Consider the following 20771-nt stretch of genomic DNA (forward strand, 5'->3'; position numbering starts at 1 on the left):
GTCATTTTTCAAAACTCTAACCTTTTTCTCAATTGCTTGGATACAATACACATAAAACTTCGATCATTTGTTCATTCAACAAAAATCACCTGTTCAAAATGACACAACTTAACATCACAGTACTACTATTTCAAAAGGCAATTCACACATTACATTTCAAATGAGTGTCTATTCATTTCCTAACAATGATCTAACTATCAATTGATACAACCGCTCAAAATGATAAGTAACTGTTGCATTACTCTTAATGCATAGTTGTATGGAAACAGACACATAATCTTCCATGTTTACAGTTTACGTGGAGCATGAGCCAATTAGACTACAATATCCATGGATGTAGCCTAATATTTAATATTTAATATTTTTGCTTTGATTCCAATAAACCTGTGTTAACTTGTGATTGTAGTGTTTTGCATCAATATATTACACACTTTGTTCAATGATTCCACTATGTCTGTATTCCCTCTACAACTGCAGTGCTTTTACAGAGATGTGTTTACTGTACATGTAGACCATAATGAGACCTGGATCACCTATTTTGTTCTACAATATTTAATGATTGTACGAACAATGACACAGTGAAACTATCGGTTGCTTGTGTGTGGGTGATCTATAGTTATGTTTCAATGGTATTTCACAGTAAATTTGTTTTTTGAACCAATGATTGTGCAAGTGCAAGATTTCTTTAAAGATGTGAATGCACAATGCAGTGTTTTGAGCATTAGACAGCCTGTGTTACAAGTGATAACCGCTTTGAGTTTTGTGTCTAGAGTTTTGAAAAATGACATCAAGGTTCTGAAAATAGTAGCAAAGTGATTGTAAAAAACGGTAACTAGCATTTTCACTCCGGGTCAAGATGTCAGTACAACTCCACATCTTCACAGTTTACAGTCGACTCAATTGTAAGTTGATTTGTTTTTTAACTCAAACATTTAGAGGTACTCTTACGGTACTCAACAAAACACACCTGAGCACCTTCCAAGAAGTGATATTCTCATCTGGGGAAACTTTCAGATGACCTTGTGTCTCCGAATGCCAATTAATCCCAGTCCTAGACTAAAGAATTTCCCATAGAATAGCATTGACAGATTCTGAATGCCTGTGGGAAAGTGCCGCCGACATTCAAAGCTCAGAAAAGCACCTGCTGAAAGTGTTTGAATGAACGAAGTCAACGAACGAATGAATGATGACAAACAAACACGCGCTGTTGTTCGCCGACCCCTCCCTGACGCTATATCTCCATTTCTTTCTATTCTTCTCTTAATGCATTGTGTTGTGAAAGACAGAAACTGAAAGCAGCAGCGTCAACCCTTCCAGAAGTCTTCGCCCAGAGCGTCGCCAGTGAGCATTAACCCCGAACAATAGTGAGATTTCACTAATGTGTCTGATGAAAAAGTGTCTCACTCCACCCTGGATGAAATATGCAAGCGCCCGATTCTCGTTGGGTGACCGGGCCCTTGAGATGTCAGTCATCTGCCACCCTCTCCCTCTCTCTCGGGACGCGGGGAAGGAGGCGCGAGACGCCTCCCACCATCTTTAATTTTCACCTCGGTTGCCGCGCCGACACCATGGCAACTGAAGGGTGGCGACCTGGCGTATCCGGATGCTGTCGTTACCCTTCGATGCCCCGAGAACTCATGACCACTACGGGCCGACGGGGGGGCGCGCGCTATGGAGACCGAAGACGAGAGCCGTGCCAAATATAGTTCTTGTCGAAGAACAAACGAGAGTGCAGGTACAGGGACTAAAGCAAAGTGTAAACTAGTCTAGATGTATGTTTGGTAGTGGTAAACCCGTGCAAAATCACTCCAGTGAAATCAAACTATTAATGTACACATATTGCTGCAACAGTTAACACATTGTGCGAATGTTCAGAATAGTAAACAAGTGACATGTTTTTGGATTAAGTCTCTTCTGCTCACTAAGGCTGCATTTATTTAATTAAAAATACAGTAAAAATTTAATATTGTGAAATATTATTACAGTTTAAAATAAGTGTTTCCTATTGTAATATATTTCAAAATATAATGCAGCCCCAATCAGAGTTTCCATAAAAAATATTAACATTAATAATCAGAAATGTTTCTTGAGCACAAATCATCATATTAGAGTTATTTCTGAAGGATCATGTGACACTGAAGACTGGAGTAATGATGCTGAAAATACAGCTTTGCTGCTAAAAAAAACATTTCCGATTATTATCAATGTTAAAAACAGTTGTGCTGATTAATCTTTTTTATGGATTCAATTAAGCAGCATTTATTTGTAACATTATACATGTCTTTACAGTCTCTTTTGTTCAATTTAATGCATCCTTTCTGAATAAAAGTATTAATTTCTTACCAACCCCAAACTTTTGAATGTGTATATACACTCACCGGCCACTTTATTAGGTACACCTGTCCAACTGCTCGTTAACACTTAATTTCTAAGCAGCCAATCACATGGCGGCAACTCAGTGCATTTAGGCATGTAGACATGGTCAAGACAATCTCCTGCAGTTCAAACCGAGCATCAGTATGGGGAAGAAAGGTGATTTGAGTGACTTTGAACGTGGCATGATTGTTGGTGCCAGAAGGGCTGGTCTGAGTATTTCAGAAACTGCTAATCTACTGGGATTTTCACGCACAACCATCTCTAGGGTTAACAGAGAATGGTCCGAAAAAGAAAAAACATCCAGTGAGCGGCAGTTCTGTGGGCGGAAATGCCTTGTTGATGCCAGAGGTCAGAGGAGAATGGCCAGACTGGTTCGAGCTGATAGAAGGGCAACAGTGACTGAAATAACCACTCGTTACAACCGAGGTATGCAGCAAAGCATTTGTGAAGCCACAACACGCACAACCTTGAGGCGGATGGGCTACAACAGCAGAAGACTCCACCGGGTACCACTCATCTCCACTATAAATAGGAAAAAGAGGCTACAATTTGCAAGAGCTCACCAAAATTGAACAGTTGAAGACTGGAAAAATGTTGCCTGGTCTGATGAGTCTCGATTTCTGTTGAGACATTCAGATGTTAGAGTCAGAATTTGGCGTAAACAGAATGAGAACATGGAACCATCATGCCTTGTTATCACTGTGCAGGCTGGTGGTGGTGGTGTAATGGTGTGGGGGATGTTTTCCTGGCACACTTTAGGCCCCTTAGTGCCAATTGGGCATCGTTTAAATGCCACGGCCTACCTGAGCATTGTTTCTGACCATGTCCATCCCTTTATGGCCACCATGTACCCATCCTCTGATGGCTACTTCCACCATGTCACAAAGCTCTAATCATTTCAAATAGGTTTCTTGAACATGACAATGAGTTCACTGTACTAAAATGGCCTCCACAGTCACCAGATCTCAACCCAATAGAGCATCTTTGGGATGTGGTGGAACGGGAGATTCGCATCATGGATGTGCAGCCGACAAATCTGCGGCAACTGTGTGATGCCATCATGTCAATATTGACCAAACTCCCTGAGGAATGCTTCCAGCACCTTGTTGAATCTATGCCACGAAGAATTGAGGCAGTTCTGAAGGCAAAAGGGGGTCCAACCCGTTACTAGCATGGGGTACCTAATAAAGTGGCCGGTGAGTGTAAGTGGCCTATATTTGATGAGATTGCACAGTTAAAAAATGTATACATTTTAGTTGAATTTAAAATGTGATGATACAGATGCAACTCACTAAATTAAACTAAAAATTGAATTAGATGTTGCGTAAAATGTAGCAGTCTGAAATGTTTAGCGCTACAGTACATACTAGATGCTGTTTCATTTATTATTTTTCAAAGTATGCAGTATGCTAGTACTTTTTTAAATATCTGATCAAATAATGAAGCATGAAAGAGATGGTAAAATGTGCGGTTCATATTCACTGTAAAAAAAAAAAAATTACTCGAAAGCAAGTATTTGTTCTGCCTTAAAATTTAGCTTGAAATATGAAGTTGTATTAAAGCTAGGGTAGGCAATGATTTTCCTAAACACATTTTTTTACTGATTGAAACTCTCTTCACATCCTGATAGCAGTCAATAATTGGCCTATATCATCCGTGGAAGTCTCAGAAACAAAAAAAAGTTCGGACCGAATGCAATGATTGGACATCCTACTTGCAGTCAACCTATGTATTTACATAACTCCATGCACAGTGGTGTAAATTACTTTTAAAAAGTGGGTGGGACAGGACTGTGTGTGTGTGTGGGGGGGGGGTTACACCTACACCAGATATACAATAATTAGCTCAACTTCAATAGTGCATTGACTTTCATTTATCCTCATGTATAATAGTTTCATCCTTAAAATGTACTATAATAGAATATATTTTTAGTCCCAAGATTCCTCACGTCAGTGAATAAATACATAAATCTCCTTTAACAATTTGCGTGCCCTCATGGTCTGGTGGTAGAACTTTAGTTAAGCGTCTCAGAGCTTCTACTGTTTTCCAAGAGAAGTCATGGTAAATTGCGCAACAGGAAGGATTCAGTTTACAGCACTTCTCGTTCATTTCTATGGTGATTGATTACCGCACAACTCTGAACGAAATTCAGCTCTGTAGCTTTGGAGAGCGCTCTGAAGCTTGCTATAGCGAGCCTCTCTGAAGTTGTTTACCCTAGCTTTAACTGGCAACTTGGATATTTGAGTTCTCTCAACTCATTTCAGGGCAGTTATTCTAATCTAACGCTATAATTTAAGTTGAAATAACTAATTGCAACCATCTTTTTTAATACTATTGAAACAGAAGGTTCAATGCATTGTACTATACAGTAATCCGTATAATGTACTGCATAGTTTGGGAAAGTGTATCAGGTCATCTGGGTACTGCATGTATATACAAAATTTGCATACTCTGCACAGTATGCACTGCATTATTCAAAAACAGTATGTATGGTGGTATGCTATTCCAAACATAGCCATAGGCTACTTCAAAATTAAAGTTTGTCCAGGTTGTGTGGGTCAGTCAACCCTATTAACCAGTTCCTCTATACAGCACACATGCATTTACACAGTAAGTGTACAAGATCTTGCTATTATAACCGGGACATGAACTATCCTGTTTCTATGACAATGTGTGTGTGTGTTAACTGAGGTTGGTTAATCAGCTGATGAGGTGTTTACAGACCCCCGTCGCCTGGAGGGGCCCCAGTGAGCATGAGACATGACTTACAGTAACACACACACGAGACATGCAAGCATGACACAGGACACACACACACACAGCGCTGAGCTCTCATTACTCTGACAGTCATTTGCAACGCTGCATGCAGAATTAGGCCCCAGTATTGAGAAAGCGCTGTATAATGGCTGCTCTCTGCCGGATGGGCCGCAGTGCAGATAAAAGCATTCTGGGTAAAATCAGGTCATTTGGCTGAAATCCATACGGATAAGATGAACTACTGATGCAACAAGTACAACACATGATTTTAGAAAAATCTGTGCTGATCCGGTAAGTGTATGATGTTATGCTAATAAAACCACATTCATATATATATATATATACACACACACACACACAGCACTAATTATACAAAAAATGTTGTAAAAATACATCATGTCAACTGCTCATGTGGTTGGTGTGATTATGTATATTAATGTTAGAGTTTGTTAGCACTAGAGTCTATTTCCAGTTGCAGTCAGACATTTAGACAAAGAAACAACTCTATATGGCTGCCGTCTCCCACTGAGGTCATCAAAGAGGTCACGGAGGGCCTGATTCCCACACCAACATCAGAATGAGAGGATGGAAAAGAGAAAGCATGAGAGAGGAACAGTCACCGTGTGCCCAGCCAATATTATCAGCCAACTCTTTTTTGAAGTCCAACCAGGAAGTCCCGATGAGTCACGGCGGCGATAACCTCAACTCCCGCCTATCCAGTGCAGTATCAATAATACACACACTTGCTGGTTTAGTGCACAGGAAAAAAATGGACGGCACAAAAAGTCAACGGATATAGACAGATATGGAGAGTAGTATGTGCGTGTATTATTGTAAATAAAATTTGTAAAATTTAAAATGGTTTAAAATAAATCATTAAAATAATTAAACAAAAAATATTGAAGGGTTGGTCAAAATCCCTTGCCTCTTCAAATACATATATAATCATATATCATTTTGAATGGTTATATACTTCCTTTATAAAAATCAATAATCAAATATATTCATTATCACATAATAATTTTTATATTCTTGTGCTTGTGAAATTATATTTTCTTAAATGCATGGATGCAAGTAACCAGTTTCTTTTAGGTGCATTCCAATCTTACTTTGAGATTGCACGAAGTACACGCAGGACCCGAAGGCCACGTAACCCACAAGGCCGTTTGTCTCTTTCTCTGGGATCAGTAGAAAGGTTAGAGGGTCCTAAAGGCAGCGTGGGCACATATGATTCTTCGCTGGACATATGGTCAAGCTATATTGAGTGTCACTATCAAACTTTAATTGTTGTATTAAAATGTATTCTTTCCAGTATATTTCCTTCCTTGGGAGTAAATACCAGTGATCTGTTTTTCTCCCAAACGAGTGAATGTTTTAGCAGTATGTTTTGGTATACTTAACTGATAATAAGGAGCTCAGACTCTCTTCAGCCTTGATGGGAGCTGTTATTTGCTAGTGTCTGTTATTTGTGTGTGTGTGCGTATGACATTCTATGTAGGTTCTGGATGGTCGGACCAGACACCCCGGCGCCCTTCTCTAACCTGCGAGGCCACCACAGACCTAAATCTAATGAGTGGACGACAACTATCTTGACTAATGGCGATAGGCACCCCTATCTCCTCACATGTGTTAAATTGTTTAGGCTCTTAATGTTTCTTAGCCAATGAGAATCATTCAACCTGTAAGCAATGACGTAGCTTAGACCTTGGAAATGGTATAACTGCTGTGATCTTTGTAACTGTAAGCGGGGCGGCCTACGAACTCCTGTGTGAGTCTTGAAGCTGACTTCTGCTGATGAAAATGCAAACTATCTTCAGTAAAACTTTTCTTTAATTTTTTATAGTTCTGACTCCGGGTCTTCATTCTTCATATCTGGTTCTGGGTCTTTGACTGTATACCCCTTACAGTTATGGTGGAGAATGCGGGCAATTATTCTCGGTGACACCCCTGGCAAATCAACAAACAAGGTAGTAAGCTTTTGTTAATTGTTAGGGCTGTCTGACTGGAAGAGATTTTGAAGGAGAGCGGGAGAGCTTCACTCCGATGAGGCGAGTGAAGCTTCACTCCGATGAGGCGAGTGAAGGAGTAAGTTAATTATACTGCTGACAGTATAAGAAGTCGCTGAGAGCGTCGTTAAGGGTAACGGCAGCAGACAGCGCAAGCGAAGCGTGCTCTGTGGGGGCCCCGCTGGGCATTACTGGTGTAGCACCACCCCAGCAGAGCACGTCCCTGGGCTAGAGGTCCAGTGGCACCGTAAACCTGCTCAATCTCTTCCATCTCAGATAGGGGATCCCCGAACTTAGTGAAGTGAATCAGGCAGTTAGGGATACTAACAATAATAGGGTTGTTTGCCAGGGATGCATCAGGAACAATTCCGAGAGAAAAATTTAAAAAGTTGTGACCCAAATTGGCATGGACCAGTATATGTAACTGTGATTTTGGAGTATACTTTGCAGTTTCATCACGCAGAAGCCAAGCTGTGTTGTTCAAAGATCGCCGCCTCCATTTCTGCAATAACTTCAGGTGAGTATGAACCATGATTAAGATATGGCAGAAAAATGTAATAACTTAATCAGTAACCTGAAGAGTCCTGAAACAAATAGTGAGACAGGAAAGCAAACGCTGTAAGCAGCTGTGCTCTAAAGCCCTCACTTTAAATAAATTTGCAGAAATGATTAAGTAAATGGTAGTCAGGATTTTGATTCTGATTGGAAATTTAAACAACTTGACTGGCTACAACCAAACAAAGAAACAGAAAAATTAAAATGTTTAGCCTCGTATTGCTTACGATGATTACAAGAAGCAAGTGAAAGAAATTCTGGGTCTGGGATAATTTCCCTGGACAAGCGACTAAAGTTAAACAGGCACTTTGTGAAAACAACTTAGAATATTTTGCAGCTTATGAAAATTAATGTTCTGCCAATAATAATGATGAAGATTATGATTGGGTTATTATGATTAAATCAGCCACTGGTGGACTGTAAAAGAATACAGAGAACTGCTTAATCAGTAGCTCTGTTTGCATTCCTGAATGGGACACACTGTTTCAAGGGTGTGATGCTGTAGTTGAGGCTGAAACAAATTCACCAGATGACAGAGAGTGTCTTGATTGTGGTCAGTAGGGCCATTTAACACGTGACACATTTCTGGTAATAATGTGAGTTTGAAAGTAGATCAGTGTTAGTGTTTAAATGACGATATTAAAGTTGTCGTCTGAGAAAGAACAAGAGATAAAACAAGGTCAAAAGATTGAAGTCTTAAAGTGAATCCTTTTGAAGAAAAGATCTATAATACTAATTTTTATAAGTGAATTGATGAATACAGGTTGATGTAAAATGAATGACTCCAACAAATGTGAGTTGCAAAATATATCAAAGTAACTTAAAGGATGATTGTGTTGTAATTAAACATTTTAAAAAGGTTTTAGATGATATAGAGAGACTAATCTCACAGATGATTTACAATAACTGCAAAAGTATCACAAGCAGAGAGTGCTTGCCTCGTCAAACTTAGTGTGAATCCTAATTGGAGATTGATAAACTCCAAGAGAAAACTGAAGTCAAATATTAAACTATGGTTGAGAACTTGACAACTAAAATTGAGATTGAGAAATGTGAAACGTTATTGAGAACTAAAATAATTATTTTTATGTAAGAACAAATAAGCAAAAGCAGTACTGGATTAACAGTTGCTAAATGCTGATTAAACAAACAGCTTGAAAAGTTGACCATGAAAGAACTAGAAGCTGATGTTTTGCTTTCAAAAGATAAGTTTGTTATTGGCTGTAATGAAACAGTTTGCTTATCTGAATCTGATGTGTGCTGTGGCTGAAACTGCCAGTGCAACAGACTCAATCTGAGTGGAAATTTGAAATGCCTAAATTTCCTGATGTGGGGGCAAAAGACAAATATAAATAATATGTTTATTTGAAACCGTATGTAATTTCTGGCAAAGATGCCTTAAGCTGGGATAGAGTTAAAAGATGGTAGATAAAGTTAGACGTTCAGAGTGCAGTGTACCAGTCCCTCTCTCATTCAATGTCTCTCTCTCAGTCAATGTCAGCTAAAAGCTGTTACCTGAGTCGGTGTCATAAGTGATAATAAGCTATTTGTAGTGACATTTTTGATTAGGTTAATTTAGGACCAGTAACTTCTTTGTCTGATCTTAGTCCCCACCATGAAACGGGGGAGGGGCCGACGGAAATGTACACTGAATGTACGGTTGTGATCTAAATTCACTGAGTATAATCCAAGTAGCTAGGTTGCTGCTTTTAAGATAGTTAATGGATTTAAGTGATTAAATACTGTTGTTCTGACCTGTCTCCCTATGTGAACACTATTAGGCAATCGGAATGGCTCTGGTGACTCTTGAACGTGCCTTTCCTAAGCTCTAGAAAACAGCTGAGTTCTGTTGAAGCAAACAGCCTGTGATGGGAAAGAGCGGTCACCAGTGGGCACGAGTGGCTACTCAATGACGGGTAAGACCTTCTATTGGCCAGACAGGGGGCAACCCAAGCCAGAGTGGATCACGTAAAGTCACTGGGCATCTCAAGATGGAGGTGTTTATGTGAGAAAGGTATGAGAGTGGAGCGGATGACTGTGAGGCCAGCAGCATCCTTTATCGTTAGGGCGGATGCGCTGTGAGGAATTACAGACAGTCTGACCCAGAAACGTGAGTGTTCCTCTAATACCAATCACCAGAAACCGCATTCATTGTATGGCTTGTTTTTTTATTGTGACAAGCGTCTGCAAATATGCCAGGGGAAAACACCCTGATGGAGATTATAGATAAAGGGCTAATAGGAGTGGGCTTTCAAGAGCCAGCTGAGGCCATGAAGTGATTCCCATTAGTTGTTGTGGAGACAGTAGCAAAACTTTTTATGTACTGGTTTGCCTTATGGGCAAGGAAAATCATAGTGATGATTTTGAACTAATAGGTCTATGACATAGTTTTAACTCCTGAAGGTCGTTAGACATGGTGGTGGCTAAAGATGAAGACAGCTTTTGTAGATTTGAGAAAAGTCTGGATAACAAGGTGAATGGTCAAAGGTTATTGTAATTAATTTAATATTACATTATGTCTAAGTTACAGCCTTAGAAGGCTGTTGAAAAAGATTATTTATTTATAGTGAGAGAGACTGCTTGAGCGGAGGAAGGGATGGTAACTGTGTCTGTCTTTCTGTTATTGGCCTGCTAGAGCAAGCTGAAGCAAAATAATGATAATGAAACAAAACAACCCAGCTGACCTTGTTAAATTCTAATGAATAATGAACAAGACATGCTTTGAAACTGGTTGGGAGACCATGTAAAATTAGGTAGAAGCTACCGGAAAATGGGAAGTTTAAAATCTTATTAAAAAAATATAAATCTTTTAGCAATAATATAAAGAAAAATGAACATTGAAAATGAACAGTTAACATATGTGTGTCTAGTATGAGTGCGTATGATGGTGACAGCACTTTATGTCTTGTATGTATTAGTTTGGGGTACTATTATTTCCTGATTTTGAGGATATTGTGTCATTAACCTCTGGAATTAGTGTTTTATCATTACAGATGGGTTAAGTGAAATGACCAACTTTAAAAAAGTTTGATAATTCTAAGACAATCTGATGAAAAGACAATGCAGAACATGGGACGAGCTTTAATTGGAGTGGTTTTCCAGCTCTGTCTGCTATTGGTAATTATGAATGCTTTTGTCATTTATGATATTGAACTGAATTACTCTCTGGATTAGTATTTTATATAAATTGGAATTGTAAAGAAGATTGCCGTCCATTCTGGGGTAAAACTCTTGTCTAAATTCAACTGAGGGTCTAAATTTAAATAGACAACTAGGTGGGATCATAAGGATAAACGTAGGAAAAAAAAATATACATATATATATATAGACTTGACGGCAGAGAGACAAAGTGACACATTGGCTAAGTCACTATCCAAATTATCCAGAGTGAGCTCCCTCATTTTTATTGAAAGGCCGGAGGGCGAACAAAGAAGGAGTGAATATAACTTCTAAAAAGAAAAGGTTTTATTTCTCAATCCCTTAAATGTATGTATGACATTAGATGTCTAAGAAAACTACAATTTAATAAAGGTAAAAAGAGAAAGCAGCTATATGGCTGTGGGCTGGGATCTGAGTAACATAATATTTTGGTTTCTGTAAAACTGTAAAGATAAGTGGAACTGAGACAAATACTGTGAGAAGTAGTTATAATGAAAAATAAAGTTGAAGTTAATGATAAGAAAACAAGAGTATTGAAGAATTAATAAAATACCATGATTCCCCTAACGAGGGAACTTTAAGTGTCACTAGGCTGACAGTGGTGAGAGACTCGGATGCAGAAGGAACTGGCATGTAGGGCAAGATGGAAGAAATATAGTAGAAGAAAATGTATGTTATGAAAATACAATTTCTGATAGGATTTATGGAAGTCAAATTAAGTTTAAATGGTATGAAAAAGGTTAGGGTTAGACATTGTATGATTGACAGGGATTCAAGTGATATAAGGATAAGGAATGAACAAAAGCTTTATTAAGCAGAATGGGGAACGATCCTATATTTTAGTGGTAAAATAATGACTGAAATGATGATGTGAATTTGTTTTATTTTATTTCTATTTTTGAAACAAACAAAAAAGGGTATAAGATGTTATACAATTAAAATGGTACATGCTATGTGACCGTAAACTGAAGGATGATTTCAGTAAAGACTTAAAGTGCTTACATCGATTATTATGGGTCTTAATTATTAATATTTTATTGTTTGTTGTTTATTTTTAGTTAGACAACCATTGTGTTTTAAACCTAAAGGGTCTATAAAAGGGGTAGTGAAAATAATGGATTAACCATCCAATTTGTTTATAATAAAAGGATTTGGAAATCATAATTTTATAAATAAAAAAAACTAGTGCATATATTCTGGTACTCATGATTATAGACAATGTCTTTATTTAGGATCTGAGTAGTGACTGTGGATCTAGCCCATGCTAGGAATACAGCAATAGTGCTTGCTTATTTAGCCTGGCTTCCAGAGAATAAATATGTACTTGATTCGTAATCAGTTATGTGTTTTATAAAAATTTTAACCTGACTGATAAACTGAGGAAGAATGACATTGATGTCCTGTTGTGAGTGGAAGGTGGGAGAGCCTCTTAATGGGGACTGGAATTTTTAGTATCCAGCATGTCCATGACGAGGTGAAGAGACAAGTGTGACCCGGCAGGGGAGCATGCGTCACCACTCCTCCCTTCCGTAGTGACCTCACTGGTTAGACCAGACGTGGCGGTATTGGACCCCACATTGGTCTAAAACGGGGGACTGAAGGGTTGGTCAAAATCCCTTGCCTCTTCAAATACATATATAATCATATATCATTTTGAATGGTTATATACTTCCTTTATAAAAATCAATAATCAAATATATTCATTATCACATAATAATTTTTATATTCTTGTGCTTGTGAAATTATATTTTCTTAAATGCATGGATGCAAGTAACCAGTTTCTTTTAGGTGCATTCCAATCTTACTTTGAGATTGCACGAAGTACACGCAGGACCCGAAGGCCACGTAACCCACAAGGCCGTTTGTCTCTTTCTCTGGGATCAGTAGAAAGGTTAGAGGGTCCTAAAGGCAGCGTGGGCACATATGATTCTTCGCTGGACATATGGTCAAGCTATATTGAGTGTCACTATCAAACTTTAATTGTTGTATTAAAATGTATTCTTTCCAGTATATTTCCTTCCTTGGGAGTAAATACCAGTGATCTGTTTTTCTCCCAAACGAGTGAATGTTTTAGCAGTATGTTTTGGTATACTTAACTGATAATAAGGAGCTCAGACTCTCTTCAGCCTTGATGGGAGCTGTTATTTGCTAGTGTCTGTTATTTGTGTGTGTGTGCGTATGACATTCTATGTAGGTTCTGGATGGTCGGACCAGACACCCCGGCGCCCTTCTCTAACCTGCGAGGCCACCACAGACCTAAATCTAATGAGTGGACGACAACTATCTTGACTAATGGCGATAGGCACCCCTATCTCCTCACATGTGTTAAATTGTTTAGGCTCTTAATGTTTCTTAGCCAATGAGAATCATTCAACCTGTAAGCAATGACGTAGCTTAGACCTTGGAAATGGTATAACTGCTGTGATCTTTGTAACTGTAAGCGGGGCGGCCTACGAACTCCTGTGTGAGTCTTGAAGCTGACTTCTGCTGATGAAAATGCAAACTATCTTCAGTAAAACTTTTCTTTAATTTTTTATAGTTCTGACTCCGGGTCTTCATTCTTCATATCTGGTTCTGGGTCTTTGACTGTATACCCCTTACAATATATTTTTTTCTAAATATATATATATATATATATATATATTTAATTTAAAGTAATATAATAATTAAAAATGTAAAATCTTTAGAAAAGCTTTAATTTCCATAAATGTTAATTTGTGAAGTTTAAGATTTTCCAATACAATGTAAATATATGACAAATTATATACATAAAATCACATCATCAATGCATATATTTAAAAACATATATATAATTAATATAAATTGTATATATTAATTTTAAATATTTACATTGATGTTGTGAGATTATATATATATATATATATATAAAGAATGTCATGAATCTCGCATTTAGTTATGCTATAAATAAATTACAAGCAGGCTTCTATGCATTCAATATATTTATATTATATATTCATATCTTCCATACATTATATAAAATATCTATGTATATATATACCTTATATATCAATGACATGAGGGTGAATACATTTTTGATCCCAAAATATGATCCAACAGTATTGGAAAAGCAAATAAATCAAAACAACTTTTCAAAATCAGTTTTAAATGGGGATAATTCATTTGTTTGTTCTGTAATTTAAATTTCTGTTGTTTGTGTTCTCAAACATAACCACATTACTAAGAAAACAATAATTACAGTATTTTTTGAGTGAAAATGTGGATTCAAATAAGTGAGGTGGCAAAGCCTTTATTTATATTTATATTTGCCTTGTATGTTGCATATGAGCAAAAGGAAACTGGTTGCAAAGGTCTCCATTTGAGACCACAAATTACAAGCCTGCCTCTCAAAGAAACCAGAGCTCAAAACAAAAACCCAGGACAGTGGTCTGACTGGTCTCCTTTGAACATTAAAACCTGTTCAAATAAAACTGGCCGCAGCGGTGGATCCACAGAAGGCCCGAAAACCCATAGCGGTTAAAAAGAGGCACAGGAAACCCCCAGTGTGAGGTGATCCTCCTAAACACACCAGCTCAGGAACAGGAAGCTATTTGAAAGATTCACACCAAATCTGGTCCTACATGATCAATAAATACCAGCACAGACGTTAAGCGTGAGAAATACGAATGATTATGATTTCTCGTGTCTCATAAAGGTGTGTATTTGTGGTCAGTGGCCCCTTTAATAAAATTGCATTAACCAACAAAATGTGAAAAAGGCATTTTCCTTCCCATGTATTCAGTTTCATAAGTTTCTGAAAAACATATAGGAGCAAATGTCTTTCCATGTCAATGCTTTCCATTGATGATTCGGTTTCCTGCAACGTTTTAAGGTCGTGCATTAAAACATGATGGTGTTACTTGTATGACACGCTCTAAAAATAATGGTTCGAAGAGGGGATTTTCTTAAGCAATGCCATAGAAGAACCATTTTAAGTTCCCCAGACAACCATCCAGTGAAAGTTCTTAAAAGAACCAGTTTTTCTTAGTTTGAGGAACCTTTTAATAATCTGAAGAACCTGGAAAGATTCCATGGATGTTATATGTTCTTTATGGAACCATATAGAACCATTCTTCATTTTTAAGTTATTTTAGTTATTCCTTACATAATACTCTGCTGCTTTTCAACCACATAGTAAACTCAAGATTTATTCATTTGTCTTGCAAAATATTATAATATAGGCGTGTTTGTCCTGTTCTCATCATGCAAGTGTTTCCTGTTGTGAGAGGCGGGTAGGTGAGGAGAACTGCAATTATTTACTCACATGAGAGAAATATTAGAACAGTGCACTATATCATGCTGGAATTTCCCACAGTAAGGTCCTGGAAGTGGCTTTGCTCTTTCGGTTTGTATGTTCAGTCTTTGATCAGGGTCAGCTGTGCGGCTTGCAGAGTTCACGGTTCACGGTTCTGCCCCTAAAACTCCCACCAGACCCGATACAAGAAGAGCGGAGGGAGTGATGACCTCTTTAGATTATCCTGAATGCTGAATGCTTCACAAATGAGTCTGTTACACAACGTCCCAAAATGTACTTGCTTGAACGTCATTGCATAACACCACTCGCACTTTTTATATTGCCGTTAACAAGTATATACTTTTTTCCCCCTCAGATTTAAATATCTATCTATAAAAAACACAAAAAAGAGCTTGTGTCAATCATAGTATTTTGTCAGTTTCTCCTTCCTGACTTGCGGTAAAGCAATCTGATACTATCATCTTCAGGCTTCGGTCATGTCTGAAGAACCGTCCCATGATCCTCTCACAGATACAATCTGACCTGCTTGCCGTGCTGACAGTGATGTCTGAGCCAAACGGCCGGTGATGAAGGGTTAGATGTGACTTCCCGTCCCCCCGCGGGTCTCTTTAATGACAGCGTTGAGGCTCACGCAGGGTTGTGTTTTTACCGTCACTGTCGCTCGGTTCAAAACAAAGAACCTACATTCATGGAATTTCAAAACAAAAAGTGACACATTTTATGATTAGATGAAAGGCTACTATCATCTTGGAAACTATTAAAGCTTGAGATGTTAAAAGATCAGTTGGATCGTGAAAACATTCTTAAAATTAAAAGTTCCATTTAGAACTTTTAGAACTTCAAATGAGAAAAAAAAAGTCTATGCAGAACTATATTTGTCAGTGAACACTATATTACTTCTGTATTCAATGTTTTGAAATATTTTGACCTAGACACAAAATCTTTAAATTGGACCCTTATAAATGGCTCAATATGGAAACTTTTAAAGGGACAGTTCATCAAAATATAAAAATTCTGTTACCATTTACTCACTTTCATGTCTTCCAAACCTGTGGTTTGGTAGGTGTCAGTGTTTTTTTTTTTTTGTCCCAACTCAGCGGGGGCCAGTGTTGTTTGGACACCAGTGTTCTTCAAAACATCATCTTTTGTGTTCTTGACATGAGGGGGAGTAAACTGTGACAGAAGGTCCATTTTTGGGTGACCTATCCAAATAAGAAATTAGTTATAAAACCATTTCTTCTTGATCAGTGAACAATGTTTACAGCATTTCATTTTGGTAAAAGGAAGCTCAAGCATGAGAACCAATGAGGTTCATTCTCATGTTACGCATCATGTTTGAGCTTCAGCAAGAACCAATGAGGATCATTCTCGTGTTACGCATCACGTTTTAGCTTCTGCAGGAACCAATGAGGTTCATTCTTGTGTTACGCATCATTTTGAGCTTCAGCAAGAACCAATGAGGATCATTCTCGTGTTACGCATCACGTTTTAGCTTCTGCAGGAACCAATGAGGTTCATTCTCGTGTTACGCATCACGTTTTAGCTTCTGCAGGAACCAATGAGGTTCATTCTCGTGTTACGCATCACGTTTTAGCTTCTGCAGGAACCAATGAGGTTCATTCTCGTGTTACGCATCACTTTGAGCTTCAGCAAGAACCAATGAGGATCATTCTCGTGTTACGCATCACGTTTGAGCTTCTGCAGGAACCAATGAGGTTCATTCTCGTGTTACGCATCACGTTTGAGCTTCTGCAGGAACCAATGAGGATCATTCTCGTGTTACGCATCACGTTTGAGCTTCAGCAGGAACCAATGAGGTTCATTCTTGTGTTACGCATCACGTTTGAGCTTCTGCAGGAACCAATGAGGTTCATTCTTGTGTTACGCATCACATTTGAGCTTCAGCAGGAACCAATGAGGTTCATTCTCATGTTACGAATCACGTTTGAGCTTCTGCAGGAACCAATGAGGTTCATTCTCGTGTTACGCATCACGTTTTAGCTTCTGCAGGAACCAATGAGGTTCATTCTCATGTTGCGCATCACTTTGAGCTTCAGCAAGAACCAATGAGGATCATTCTCGTGTTACGCATCACGTTTGAGCTTCTGCAGGAACCAATGAGGTTCATTCTCGTGTTACGCATCACGTTTGAGCTTCTGCAGGAACCAATGAGGTTCATTCTCGTGTTACGCATCATGTTTGAGCTTCAGCAAGAACCAATGAGGATCATTCTCGTGTTACGCATCACGTTTGAGCTTCAGCAGGAACCAATGAGGTTCATTCTTGTGTTACGCATCACGTTTGAGCTTCTGCAGGAACCAATGAGGTTCATTCTTGTGTTACGCATCACGTTTGAGCTTCAGCAGGAACCAATGAGGTTCATTCTCGTGTTACGCATCACGTTTGAGCTTCAGCAGGAACCAATGAGGTTCATTCTCGTGTTACGCAGCACGTTTGAGCTTCAGCAGGAACCAATGAGGTTCATTCTCGTGTTACGCAGCACGTTTGAGCTTCAGCAGGAACCAATGAGGTTCATTCTCATGTTACGCAGCACATTTGAGCCAATTAGGTTTGTTCCCACGCATCAAGCAAGTACGGCTGAGCTTCTATTTATGTGAGCTGATGAATGTTTATATGTGAATTTGTATTTTGAAGGTAAACAAAAGTCTTATGTATTTGGAACTACATGAATTAACCCTTTAAGAGTGTCTGTCCAAGAAGTACTGATATACCCCTTCCATTAGCATTCCCATTCATCCCAATTAAAACTGCATGGCAGTCCCTGGAAATACACAGCCTGGTTGCATATTTGCTTCATTGACGAAACCAAATTCAGAGTGATTGCGCAATCTAGAACAAACACAAACCAAAGGCCTGAAACGCACACAAAAAAACAAGCAGTTGCAAAAACATCATTATAATATTTTCACAAGTTTTTTTGTGATTTACTGTACATGTTGCTTGCAAAAAGAATTATTTTGTCTGACTGCATGGCTTCTTTTCAATGGCTGTCAATGGAGAAAGATGATTTTTGCCCCTTTAATGTTGTAGTTAGAGCCCATACCAGCAGGGGCTAACTGACCCATACTAACCACACTAACCATAAACCCATGAAACCTCTATACTATCGTTTTAAAAAAAACCAGAAACCAATAAACTGATGTAATACAATGAACCATAGCAACTCAATAGATCTCACTGTATGAACAACATGCACTGATGAAGAATCATGAATCAAAACAAGTGTGCTTGATTGTATTAAATGTGCACTTGTAGTGTTTAACAAATCCATTATAAAAATCTGCACTTGAAGAGAGTACATGTTAATTTAAACGTTAAGAAAACTGTACATTTTCAGTCATAATCTTTTGTCATGCTTTGAAGAAGTACACTTATCGTGATGTGTTGACTAACCACCTACTAAAGCACATGCAAAGAACTGGATTTAAATTTTTGCAGTATGTGTGTCATTCAATATTAGATTTAAAGCAAATATAATTACGGTAAAAAGTACTAAACTGCAACTTCATTGCAAATGTGTAATTACTACTAAATTTAAATGCCTGACACCCAGTTTCAATAGAAATTACATTCAAGTATTTTAGTTAAGAATTCCGTAAAAAAATATGCTAAACTGTACTTTATTAAGAAAGTAAATGGGCTCGGGATTTTGATTTCATACTGACACTAGTTCTATGATGACACGAGTGTAGTTTTATATTGGTTCATGCTTGTGCGTTCCTCAGTGACCGCAGGTAAACAAGACCATGCCATCGGTCATTATTGGCTTCGAAACAACACAGATAGAGACAGAGAGAGAGCCAGCCAGAGACAGAAAGAGAAATGAAATAATATCGGTGGTCCCAGAGCATAGACTTTGCCTTTGGGCAGAGCAGACATGCCCTCAAACCCGAGCTGATTAGAGACTGTCTCCACAGCAGGACTCACTAAACACACCTCTCTCTTCATCACTTACTGGACCGGTGACAACACACACGCCAGTCTACGAGAGTCATGATGAGCTGCCGTCGCCTACAGGGAGGCCGGAGACATCTCGCAATCATGCCAAGAAACACTGTAGGATTACGCTAAGAAATATACTGATGACCTGACTGAGTCTGAACACAATGGGCCTTGTTCATGAAAGATGAACTGAAGGAATTTCCAACAAATCATTTTGTAAATCCATTCAAATGCAGATTGCCTCATTGGATTAAATGCAACATTTACGCAAGACTGATTTTATGTATGTGCAATTCACAAAATCACATTTAAGCCTCAATTTTGTTTCTCCGATCCGATCGGTCCTTAGAACCGGTTATCCATTAAGTGTAAAAAGCTTCGAAATAAATCCACAAATCATTTGATGACAAAGAGTTCATATTGAGATCTGTGTCTTTTGATTGCAAACGTTATTAAAATGATAAAAGTATACTGAGAGTATACTTCAAAGTGTATTTTCATAAACTAAAAATATAGTTGCAGTACAAATGTAAAAAAAACGTAGTTGTTAACTAGTTGTGCACTCATTTTACTACTTAAAGTAAACTTAAAAAGTATTCTGTTATACACTAAAAAGTGGGCCAATTTAGCTCCAAGTATAGTACTGAAATAGTACACTTACAAGTATACTACAAGTACATTGATATTAGCACTTGCTACATAAAGTATTCTTAAAAATTTACTTGAGCTTAATTAAGAATTACAAAGATTTACAGAATTTTAAATGTATTTTGTTAATGTTAAATGTGATAATAATAATCTTGAATAATTATAGTATTTTTTACTTTATTAATAATCCTAATAATAATACATTTAAAAACACAGCAAAATTAACATCAGAGATTTGATATATTTGTATACATTATATTAAATGTATTTTATTTCAAATTGTCCTCTGTGAGATTTTCTTTTCTGAAGGGTGTATTTGTGCAAGTGAGGTCAGTATAAGCGCATGAACAGATTTCTATTGAATGTGCATGTATTAAATACAGCTACTCCGATTTAATGAAGCCGTTATTGTTTATATCGACTGTACAGTCGGATGCGTAAGCATTATCTGCTCATTACTTACAGAAGACCATCAGGCATCTCACCTCCACACGCTAATCAGAGAAAACCTCATGTCAATCCACAAAACTCCTACACAATCAATGTATGTAGACATGCAGCTCAATCCACATGAAGTTCTAACAGGGAGATGTTTACAAATGATGCCCTTTATACGCAGGGGTCAAAAAACATCCTACTCTTCACACACACACACACACACACACACAGAAATATTAGAGTATTGTTATACTTTAACTTTAGAAATTGAGTTAGAAATTCAGTAGTTCACCACAGTAAATGAGCAAATGTTTGGGGTTGGTAAGATAAAAAAATAAAAGTAATCTCTTCTGCTCATTAAGGTTGTTTTTATTTAACAAAAAATGCAGTAAAAACTAATATTGTGAAATATTATTGCCATTTATAATATCTGTTTTCTATATGAATATATTGTAAACTGTAATTTATTCCTGTGATCAAAAGCTGAATTTTCAGCATCATTACTCCAGTCTTCAGTGTCACATGATCCTTCTAATATGATGATTCGCTGCTCAAGAAACATTTCTGATTATTATCAATTTTGACATCAGTTTAAT

This window comes from Rhinichthys klamathensis, unplaced genomic scaffold (genome assembly GCF_029890125.1).
Source record: "Rhinichthys klamathensis goyatoka isolate OS25496 unplaced genomic scaffold, OSU_Roscu_1.1 h1tg000245l_1, whole genome shotgun sequence".
In the NCBI taxonomy this organism is placed as follows: domain Eukaryota; kingdom Metazoa; phylum Chordata; class Actinopteri; order Cypriniformes; family Leuciscidae; genus Rhinichthys; species Rhinichthys klamathensis.